Source organism: Carassius gibelio, chromosome A11 (genome assembly GCF_023724105.1).
Source record: "Carassius gibelio isolate Cgi1373 ecotype wild population from Czech Republic chromosome A11, carGib1.2-hapl.c, whole genome shotgun sequence".
Lineage (NCBI taxonomy): Eukaryota > Metazoa > Chordata > Actinopteri > Cypriniformes > Cyprinidae > Carassius > Carassius gibelio.
Window position 1 is genome coordinate 25,214,586 of NC_068381.1, and position 12,704 is coordinate 25,227,289.

Consider the following 12,704-nt stretch of genomic DNA (forward strand, 5'->3'; position numbering starts at 1 on the left):
CTGTCATCATTTCCTCACCCTCATGTCATCCCAGAGACGAAAACGGTAAGGAACCAAAACTCCATCGGTGACAGAATGGAGAAGAAGCCTTGGGAGAAACCAGACTCAGTTGGGGTGCAGTTCTCCTCTGACCAGACGAAACCAGTAGTTCAATTCCAGGCTGCAGCAAAGTCAGATTGTGCTGAAGGATCATCTGTTTCCTGTGGTCTTGTCCCGGTGGCCATCTAGGAGACAAGGTCTTGACTGTGGATCTGTCTCTGGGGCTCATCTAGTTGTCCTGTTCTCCGTTAACATTGAATGATTCTGACTAACCACTGTTGTTTGATGAACTCGTGAAAAATGGCGCCAAAGAAAAAAGAAACGAGGCGAAAGAAAAAAAAGAAAACAATAAAAAACACAAATAGAAATGCGGATGGAAACGTCAATGTCAAGCTAAATGGCTAATAAATGCTAAAGCACTGTTGGCGAGCTGCATTCACGATTTAAAATTTTAAATTGAACGGTCAGATTAATCAAATTAGATAATATCAGATATATGGTGGGAATTAAGTTTATATTTCATCATTTTAGACAAGAGAGAGTGATGGTGAGATAGAGATTATTACATAACAATATTTAAGTTTTAATTTACTGTAAATTTTGTCCTATAGTGTAATTCTCAACTCCCATTCTGAATGGATTATAAAACAAACAAAAACAGCAATCCTAATGCAATGGCTGTATTTGCCACAGTTGAATTTTAGCAAATAAACTCATATTTTTTTCTTTAATTAACTGTTTTTTTTTAATCCTTCTATATTTATCCCCTTAAGGAAAGTGTGGTAGGATCCACTTTGTTAGCATCTTAGTTATCATCTCTTAGTAACTTTCTCTGCCAAATCCATAAATGGTAATGTCAGTCTGTATGGTTCTCAAGCTGCATCAAATTGGACAGGAACCATTTGTGGATGGTGAAAATTTTAAGTCATTCTGCAGATGCTCAATTGTATTAAGGTCGCGGCTGTAAATCGGCCACTCTAGGAAATGTACTTTGTTGGTTTTAAGCCACCGTATTGAGGGTTTTGCAGTATATTTCAGGTCACTATTGAAAATAAATCATCATTCAACTGACTTCCAAGTCCCAGTGCTCTTGTGAATTCCAAAATCAGAGCTTTCAAATGAAACCTATTTTTTAATTGCACTTCCATGCTTTCTTCTATTTAAGCCAGATAAATGTAGCCCATATATGTGTCTCTCTGTGTGTGTGCGTGTGTGTGTGTGTGTGTGTGTGTGTCCGTGTGTGTAAAGTGTTTTCTACATACAGTACATATTGCCCTTGGGACTAAACTTGCAGTTGTTCAAGTGCAAATGACTTATTTGCATGAGGGTTAAATGATCAGTTCAAGTTTTGTTTGCATTCAATGGTGTATGTCAGTGCTTGTTATCAATCAATTTTCTGAAAGTTAAGTGTTCTTCAGGCTCCAAGAAGCACCTTTTTTCTCTCTTTTTTTCACTTCGACTTTGGGTGTAAATAGCAAAAAAATATCTTTTAAATCATAATTTTCTTGGTGCTGGATTGCACTGTAAGTAACAAACAAATATTTAACCACTGTCATATGAACTTTAGATTCTGTAAGCTGTTTGTGAGCTACATGCCGATTTAGATATTTCCAAGGTGAGATTTGTTCTGTTGGACAAATCATGTATTTAAGGATAATGGAATTTCAGGATTTAAGAGTCAGTTACATGATGTAACAAATTACAAATGCACAAACTGGTGAGGTATTTATAGTGATCTATATGACACTTGGTTGAAATTGTGTTCCAGGGATGTTGCCCCTCAGTTGAAATCAGGTTCTTTTGGATGGTTCCCCCTTGGTTACATTTGAGATCCAGGCAGTGTTGGGAAAGTTCACTTTCTACATGAACTAGTTCAAAGTTCAATTCACAAATTTTAAAATGAACTAGTTCAGTTCATAGTTCAAACTACAAAATGTTTAACTAAGTACACTAAGTTCCAAAAATGAACTAGTTCATGTTATTTTTTTCCATATGTTGCTGCGTGCTATTATTTTTCAAAATTATTGCCACAGCCCATATGGAATAACAGACAGCAATTATTTTATCAGTTTTAACAATGAAGCTATGCGCCAGATTTCATCTTCGTATCCAATTTTGAATCCTTATCCAACCAGGGTTTACATTAGCATTGAGGGGACAGCATTTCCCCATTGTTGCTTTAATGCTTTGTCTCCCATTCTCACCGACCTTGTCATAAACATCATAAAATTCTTTTAAATGATGATAAGCCTGCTTGCTACATGCTGCTGTCGCCTCCCTGGGTTTTTCTTTTTTTTTTGCAGCAGAATGCATCAGACGACAGTGCGACACTGGTGGCTGGTGTTGCCAGATTGGGTGTTTTTTCCGCTACATATTAAGACCCGTTTACGGTGTGTTTTAGCCGGGTTTTCACCTGGAAGGCTCTATAGAAATCTGGCACCCTATTGAACGAAGTTAACCTGAGAGAGCGTGCCGTTCACAGACACCAGAATGAACGAGTTCACAGTAACGTTCATCAGGCATTAATACAGCACGTTCAGTTCACGTTCGCCCCAAAATATGAACGAGTTCATAAACTATCGTTCAATGAACGCGTTCAGGCACAACACTGGATCCAAGGCCACTGTGGGGACACAAATCTAATCCCCTAAACAATTTTTTTTAATCCATTCATTGTATTTTGTTTTGCTAGGTTTCACAAAATCTATTATACAACATTTTAACACAATTATCTCACCCAAAAAAAAAAAAAAATTCTCACACTCTCCTTAGTCAAACATACCAGTCACATTATGATCATGAGGGATTTAAACATAGCAAGAGTCGGTGCAATGAGAATGAAGAGGTAGTGAGGATGTGTGGTGTCTTTATCCTGCATCAGACCCCACCAGCTGAGATTAAAGACAGACCATCTCAAGGCGGCATTCACGCTCTGAAGGCAAAATGTCCTCTTCATGGAATGCTGATGAAGCACAATGAATGGCCTCATGGACCCTGAACTGCTCACAGATTATAGACCTTGTGATCCCACACAAACTCATGCAAACCCCCCCAAATGACCCCGAGGGTTAAGACTGGGTTCCACATTAGAAATGGTTGTGTAATTGTTCTAAACACACCATGAAAATCATCATAATTTTTATTATTATTATTATTATTATTATTATTATTATTAATAATAATAATAATAATAATAATAATATTATAAATAACTTCACGATTAATTGTTCTATTGTTCTCACCAAATGAGTCTTTCACACCTCCGCCAGGTATGACACATTATCCACATTATTCTTTTATCATTATTCTTTTGTTTTTATTCCACCTTTATTAGCCTTTTTTGTGGTTTTTCAGGCTTTACAAAGACACAAAGCAGCGATCTCACTTCAGTCTCTGTTTGTATTTAGCCCTTATTTATCAAAATTCTTACTATAAAAATACAACAAAACATTTTCTTACGACCTTACGTGAATTATTGAGACAAAAAATGCATTATGAAGAAGAAATGCACCTGCTATTAGTAGCATTGGAGCTAACGTTAGCATCAAGCTAAATCAGACAATTTATGAAATTATTAGTACACTTTTACTCAAAACTCACTTTAAACCCCGATCGAGTGTTTATAATAACTTCCTTTAGCGATCAGGAGTGGAATTTGGTCATTTACTGTTGTAAAAATATGTTATTTGTAGCCTTTTTCATCGCTGCACAAGTTAGCATTTCTGATGTACATTTTTCGATTTTTTTTATAAAAACGCCCCAGATCTCAAGAAAAAATCTCATACCAAGCTTTACTATCGTAATCGCGGGTTTATTATTCGGATATTTCGTGTGTACAGAGGTGTTTCAGTGTTGTTTTGGCCAAATAACTACCAGGAAGTGTGCAGGAAGCATGTGACACGATGTGGCGGTGTCCGGTTATGACACTCTAAGATTGACATTGGGAAGGCCCAATCGGAGTCTGAGTGACACACAGCACGAGCTGACAGCACTGCAAACACACACGCAGATCGCTGGGAGAGGCTGTTTATCATCAGATTGCGTAAATCCGTGGAACATGAATAGAAATGACGATTCTGTCTGAAGAAATATGAAGTAAACATCAGTAAATATATCCATATATCTCCGCAGATATGCATCTTTGGTCTATGAATCCTTATTGACGCTGTTCAGTGAGTCTATGTGAACATAAATAAACCGCTGCTGACGTGACTGAATATGAATGAGTGGTGAATTTCTATTCAAAATGTGTGCATAATACGGATTTTTTATTTTGAACTCCTGACATAAATCACTAAATATCTGTCACTGCAACAATTTTTTATCAAAATATTTATAAAGTCTTTAAACTTTCAATTGATGCACAGTTTGTCCAGATCAAGTAAGACAGTGATGTTTAATGTGCTGTGAAAGTGAAACAATAATAAACTGGGGCCGTCGGCGATGTTTGCACGTAAAGGGGTTAAAACATTTTTACTTGCTCCCTTGTCCTCCTCCTCCCCCTCCTGCTTCATCTCTAATAGCTGACGACTTTGTCACGTTTTTCATTAATAAAATTAAACACATCAGTGCAGAGTTTTCAACACCACAATCCGTCAAGCCAGCAAAAAAACACTCATTTACATCCTTCTCTTCACTCTCTAAGGCAGATGTCTCCAAACTCATCCTTTCTAATCATCCTACTACTTGTCCGCTTGATCCTATTCCATCTCATCTCCTTCAAGCCATTTGTCCTGCAGTTGTACCTGCACTCACTCACATCATTAACACATCCCTCTACACTGGTGTTTTTCCCTCATCATTTAGACAGGCTCATATAACTCCACTAGAGAACTACAGACCAGTTTCCCTTCTTGCTTTCATTGCAAAAACACTTGAACGAGCTGTGTTCAACCAAGTCTCTGCATTTCTCACACAGAACAACCTCCTTGACAGCAACCAATCTGGCTTCAGAAGTGGACATTCAACTGAGACTGCCTTGCTCTCAGTTGTTGAAGCCTTAAGACTGGCAAGAGCGGAATCCAAATTTTCAGTACTTATCCTGCTTATCTAATCCGCTGCTTTTGACATGGTTAACCACCAGATCATATGAGATGGGCAGATGAGTTGTCCCGCTTCGCCTTCTCATTCCCTCTTTGCTACTTGGAGTCAGACGAGTGTCCTGCTGGCAAAGGGCGCGATAGAGCCGGTCCCTCCAGCAGACATGAAGTCCAGCTTTTACAGCCCTAACTTCATAGTACCCAAGAAGACCACGGTTACGGCGAATCCTTGACTTGCGTGCCCTGAGCTTTGCACAGACTCCCGTTCAAGATATTACCCCCAAGCACATTTTTGAATGCATTCTTCTGATGGATTGGTTTGCAGCGATCGACCTGAAGGACTCGGACCATGTCTCCTTTCTTCCTCGACACAGACCGTTTCTTCTGTTTGCTTTCGAGGGGCAGGCATTTCAGTACAAGGTTCTCCTATTCTGGTCGGCCCTATCTCCCCGCGTCTTTGTGGAGGGAGTCCTGGCTCCTCTCAGGGAACAAGGTATCTGTATCCTCAACTACCTCGAGGACTGGCTGATCTTAGCTCACTCTTGAGAGTGGTTGTGTGAGCACAGGGATCTGGTGCTCAGACACCTCGCCCAACTGTGTCTTCAGGTCAATTGGGAAAAGAGCAAGCTCTCCCCTGTGCAAAGGATCTCTTTTCTCGGTATTGAAATAGACTTGGTCGCCATGTTCGCACGGCTTACGAACGAGCGCGCGCAGTCACTCCTGAATTGTCTGAGACAATTCGAAGGCAAGAGAGCGGTTCTACTGAAACTGTTTCAGAGGCTCCTGGGGCATATGGTGTCCGTGGCGGCAGTCATACCGCTCGAGTTACTCCATATGAGACCGCTTCAGCACTGGCTTCATAACCGATTCCCGAGATGGGCACGGCAACAGGGCACGCTCCAGGTGACCATCACTGCAGCCTGATGCCGAAACTTCACCCCGTCTTTGGAACCCTCATTTCAACGGTCTGGCGTGCCCCTAGAACCGGTGTCCAGACATTTTGTTGTGTCAACAGATGCCTCTGCCACAGGCTGGGGTGCCATGTGCAATGAGCATGCTGTGTCAGGCTCCTGGATGGGAACCTCAGTGGCATGTCAATTACCTCGAGTTGTTAGCAGTAGGGCTTGCTCTGCACCGCTTCAGGGCCCTGCTGAAGGACAAGCACGTTCTGGTTCCTACGGACAACACTGCAACCATAGCATACATCAACCGTCAGGGTGATCTACGCTCCAGCCGCATGTCACAACTCGCTTGCCATCTCCTCTTGTGGAGTCAGAAGCATCTGAGGATGCTTCGTGTCATTCACATCCCAGGCAGGCTCAATTGTGCAGCCGACGAGCTCTCACTGCTGGGCCTGCGCAAGTATGCGTTTCCCCCAGTGAGCCTTCTTGCACGGACATTGTGCAAGATCAGGGAGGATAAGGAGCAGGTCCTCATGGTTGCACCTTTTTGGCCACGCCGAACCTGGTTCCCCGAACTTGTACTCCTCGCGAAAGCCCATCCCTGGCCAATTCCTCTGAGGAAGGACCTTCTTTCAATAAAGAACGCTGTCTTTGTATCAGAAATTAACTGGTGAGTAATGCTTAGGGGTGTAACGGTACACAAAATTCATGGTTCGTTTTGTACCTCTGTTTTTAAGTCACAGTTCAGTGCAATTTCAGTACAGTTAGGGGTAATTTTTTAAATGCAATAATTGATTTTTTTTTTTTATTAGTAAAAATCAAGAGTTTACATATATTCAATATGAAACAGTATAAACCATCATTTTATTTATCAAAACAAAGTTAAACAGGATTGTAAGTCTTACCTGTGGCTTTATCTTGCTCTGATTTGAGAAAAAAACTGTGTGCTTCTAGCGGTGTTTCAAATGTCCAACAACATAATGATTTAAATGTAAAATAGCAGACACAGCGTTGATCTTCGCACCACAGTTTCTACACAAATTTAAATGATTTGATTAAAAAGACCATATACGAAATCGTCTGTTTTCACTAACAATTACTAAATGTACAAAATAAGTTACAAAAATGCAGAACGTTTTAAACCAATTTAACATTCAAGCAAGCTGCTTCTGAATCATCTATAATAACTTTTTAATAACTTTTACACACTTAACGTTACCACATATACTAAAACAAACGAATATTCTACGTTATTTTTCAAAAGAATTTGCAACACGTTAGAAATATTTACGTTAACGTTTTAAAATGACGGCGACAACAATGATATAACTACTTTCTAAAATCGATTGGCCGTCATTTCATAGATTAAACCAGACATAAATCAGGGTTGTAAGTCTTACCTGTGGCTGTATCTTGTATTGAACAGAGAAAAGACCATGTGCTTCAAGCGCGGTTCTCGTTTCTTTCAAATGACCAACACGACAACTGAAATCTTCACGTCCAAATTTTTTATCAAATTGAATTAATCCAAAAAAAAATATAAAGCCATGTATGTTTTGGAATTTCTGATTTCACTAAAACTATAATGTTACAAGATAACGTACAGCCTGCCAGTCTATTAATGTGACTCACTAAAGCTAGTTTATGTTCCGTCTCACGGAAACAGAACGTATTAAAATTAACTCTGTATATCAATTAAATGTATGTAGTTGTTTTAAAACAAAAGGTTAAAAGTGAAGATTCTAAATCTTACCTTTGTGTTTAGTTTTCAATCGCACGATTCCACCCAAAGAACCGCCATTTTTCCAAGCAGGGTAGATTGTCAAATGCAGACTGCATTGTCTCAATTACTTCAAGTCCCTGTATGTAATATTAACACTGGACAGGTGTTTGGAAGCGCAACACCAAAATATTGCACCACTTGGGGGCACAATGTCACACAAGCTGGTGTTTATTACAGTAAATGTACACTTTTATTTGAACACTGAAACACCATTAGGCCTTACACTGAAATTTTAACGCCACCGAATTTGCTGTATATATATATATACAGTACAGACCAAAAGTTTGGACACACCTTCTCGTTCAAAGAGATTTCTTTATTTTCAGATTCTTGTAGATTCTTTGTAGATTCACACTGAAGGCATCAAAACTATGAATTAACACGTGGTATTATATACATAACAAAAAAGTGTGAAACAACTGTAAATAACTGAAAAAATTTAATATTCTAGGTTCTTAAAAGTAACCACCTTTTGCTTTGATTACTGCTTTGCACACTCTTGGCATTCTCTTGGTGAGCTTCAAGAGGTAGTCACCTGAAATGGTCTTCCAACAGTCTTGAAGGAGTTCCCCGAGAGATGCTTAGCACTTGTTGGCCCTTTTGCCTTCTGTCTGCGGTCCAGCTCACCCCTAAACCATCTCGATTGGTTTCAGGTCCGGTGACTGTAGAGGCCAGGTCATCTGGCGCAGCACCCCATCACTCTCCTTCTTGGTCAAATAACCCTTGATGCCTTCAGTGTGACTCTACAATTTTCATAGTCATGAAAATAAAGAAAACTCTTTGAATGAGAAGATGTGTCCAAATATATATATATATATATATATATATATATATATATATATAGACACACACACACACATACATAGGTCCTATATTTCTTTACTGTTTAATAACAATGGCATTCATATGATGCTCTGTGTAAAGGTTTTCTTTAAATTTTTTATGAATAGACTGTAGCCTAAGACTATCCTACATTTTGAAATGGACTCACTGTTAATGTTTTAATATATTTTTTTAAGATGTTACAATGTTATATCATAATGTTATTGTTGTTTTATTTCCTCCTTTTATCTAAGTTTACAATTACATTCATTTCACAATCCGTCTGTGGCGAATGGGGCGGGGCCGAGAGATGTGGGAACAAGGAGGGAGGCCGGTGGAATGATTGGGAAATCAGTGACACCTGTGCCCCACCGCCGGTCTCGAGCCCCACGTTGGAGATGGAAGGATATAAAACTGGAGCGACATTAGTGAAGGACGAGAGAGGACCAGGCCTGGGCCATATTTTTTGTTTGCTTTTTATTTTGTGCTCACCAGTCGTCCGTAAGGGGCTGGTGCGCTGTTTTGTGTTTATTTTTGTCATTAAAGTTTCATTTTGATTGTGTGCCGGTTCCCGCCTCCTTCTTCCGGATGAATAGGACGTTTTTATCATTACACCGCCCCTTTGCGCCACCTGGTGGTAGTTTCGAGAATGATTTTAACACGCGACTGAATTACAGATACTGCCACGGTGGTAATGCCCATTTAGGCTGTCCACCTACTGTACCCGCTCTGCGGGGCGGAGCTCACGATGCAAATTCCGCAGACCAAGGTACTTTGTGTACCATTGACTCATTTTGTACCACTCGAAGGTGATTGGGGTCTCGGGCGATATCCCATTCGTAACGTCTCCGTTCCCTTCTTAAAGGAACGAGGGTTACATACGTAACCAAGACGTTTTGGTTACTACACAGAATCTGAAGAACGCTTGACCATGGTGTTTTCAGCCTCTTCCCCCTCAATATATGAGTATATAAACATAATCTCTAGAACTTTTTTTTTTATTTCATGAGCATTTTAGCCTTTTTTATTTATTTATTTATAATTTTTTATAAAAACTTTAGTCATATCATATTCAAATTGAAACGTAAAGGTCTTCACAGCAACCCATCAAAATATTTTTTTTAAGAAGAAACTATGAGAGAGAGAGAGAGAAAGAGAGATAAAACCAGGTAAGTTGGTCATCCAGCCTTGTTGGTCTTAGCTGGTCACCAGGCTGGCTTAAGAAGGGTTTTGCACACTTATTTAGCTGGACAGGCTGGGAGATCAACTGGCCAACCAAGCTGGGAGACAAGGAGCAAGGTCAAGCTTAAACCGGTGTGCACCGATTTGCTATGGTTTGTGATTTGAATGACATGTTTCCTTGAAATGGTGTGCAACGGTGTGCAACAGAGTTTGAGATGTGTCTTCTCTTGTTTGGTGGGTGTGTAAGACATGTAAACCACAATCAGTAGTAACATGTATAAACCACTCACACAATGTAATTAACATCAAAATAAATTCACAAGAGCAAGTATATTGTTTGCACACATTTATTTACATTAAAAGCTAAATAATTAAAATAATATGAGCACAAGTTAGATCTGGAACTTCTTTAGGTCTGTCTAAATATCATTTAGTAATTGCAATGTCTTCTGGTCCATATCCTTTCCTTAGGAATGTGTGCTAAATACTGATTAATGTAGCATACAAGTACTATACATATTTCTGTATTATGGAGTGACACATTCATAAACTTTTCTATTCCCCTCTGATTATATAATGGTAAATATTACATTATCATTGCACAACAACAGTGATCAGCATGGTAATAATGATAAGCCTTATACTCACAATAAAAAATAATAAGGTCATATAGAAGTGGAGGTAAGAAGTGGATTATGCTTCACCTTTTCACTGTTTATCTTTTCATCCTGAAATGCGAGGCTAATGTTGGATCACATAATTACAAACCACAGTTTTCACAAATCCCGTCTCTTGACTGGGATGTTATCTTTTATTTTGCAGGGCAAGGGCAATGACTGTAACATAGAGTGTATTTTGCGGTATTACACACATATTTATACCGATTTCATCAGGTTCCGAAAATTCTTTAAAAAGAACACAAAGAATGGCTTTCTCAGTTGCCATAGTTGCAACTCTTGCGTCATCAGAACAGGGTGTTCAACGCACTACTGTCACAGCCACACCTTCTACACTCCCAGAATCGGACACTTACGCCACACCCACTCGTCCCCAATCACCAGAATTCTAAACACCTGTGCATCATCACCAGTGCCACATATAAAGCCATCAGTCACCATCACCCAGTGTCTGGTCTTGCACCGATCTCCTCACTAACCTGAACGCCATTGTCTACCTACCTGATCTGCCTTACCCTCTTCATCCTCCTCAGAATTCCTGTTCCCATCGTCTTCGTCCGAGTCGCCATCTGTATCACCATTCACCTGAAGGAAAGTTGTGTTATCTCTGTGTCTTCCACGTGTCAAGATTCACCTGTGTCTGAAACCTCTGATTTAAATTAAATACAATTTCACTGAATCCTCTGTGTCCTCGTCTGTGTCTGACAACTACTGTTTCCGTTTTTTTTTTTTTGGGACTGGACACAGCCAAGCTAAAACCAGCTACTTCCAGCTTAAGCTAGCTAAGCCCAGCCAACCAGTTTAGGCTGGGTTTAGTTTATACTCTACTATGCCCTGTATGAATCATCACTGAGTTTACATGCACTTTAAAAAAACGTATATTTGTATTGCAAATTTGCTCTATGCAAATCCAACAGTGATTACTTACTTTGTCATTCACTCCCGACATGAACCGCCCACTAAGGCTAATACTTCTGAATGAGATGAAAATAGGCCAACCAGTGGTCAGAAGCTATAGCAGCTGCTTCAGCTATATTTATAGTTTATCGCTGTAATACCAATTTTGAAATTAGGTTATTTGATACTAAGCATTGTCACTGTGAAGCAACAAATATAGATATTTAATTAGAATTATATGCAGTCTTCCTAGAGCACACACTCATTTGATTATGTGATTATGAATGGTAGGGTCAGCATGGTCCGTGGCAAACATTTCTTTGTGTCAGGGCAATAATTCAAAGAACAATAAATAAATATTAAGTTATTTAAAATGCATAGACAATATTGTCTTTTTGATCAATTTCACAAAAGAAAATGTTTCCAAACAAAACCATGTTGTGTGTCTCTGCAGCAACACACAGATGTGCTTCCTTTCTGAATGAATTAGCATTTTGGATAAAACTGGGTGAGTCAATGATTCAAAGGTTCCATTCATAAAAAAGTATCTTATTTCCTTCCTAAAAGAATTTGTCATTTTGAAAGAATCGATGGAATAAATGATTCAGCAACTTACAGTGGCTTGCTTCCACCTACTGGTAATATTAGTTTCACATTTAAAAGTAAATTGTTGTTACATTGGTGAGGTGACCCAGATGGGAGTGAGTTTTAGGGGGGTGAGTGTAACGGAGGCTTGTAGGTGCTGTGCAGATTGGGCGGACTTACCCATTAAGCAAAGGTAATTCACTGCTTGGGCCCCCCAAAGTCAAGGGCCCCGTTAAATGATTTTCACATTCAAAATGCTTATTAGATTTTACATGTGCTCATCCCACCCCTGCCCATTCCTAGATCTGACCAATAAATATAAAAAAAAATGCTTACCAACGATGAGATTTTAAAATGTCACATACTTCTGGTTCTTCCATTTTTCTCTGCTCCCTTTTTTCCCTCTAAATGTCTGAGCAATTATTAAAGTATTGTCTGCAATTAACACAAGATATTTAGATGTTTCAGTATAACAAAGACTGAAGGGATGTATATGTAGATGCACTGACACTTGTCTATAAGAGCATTCAGGCTTTGCAAAAACACCAAATGAATTACAGTTTTACTTGAGCTGTTTAATGCTGCACCAAACATTTGTCTAATGACCTTAATACATAAGAAAGTGAAACAGTAAGCTTGGCAAAATTGTTGGAGCTTAGACAAATGTTTCCTTGTGTCTGGTTTGTTCTTTGTTGCAGAGGGCATGGCTATTGTTTGTCAGTGTTGTATCAGTGTTTTGTTTAGTTAATAAATTTCATTTTGTGGTTTAAAACTGCAT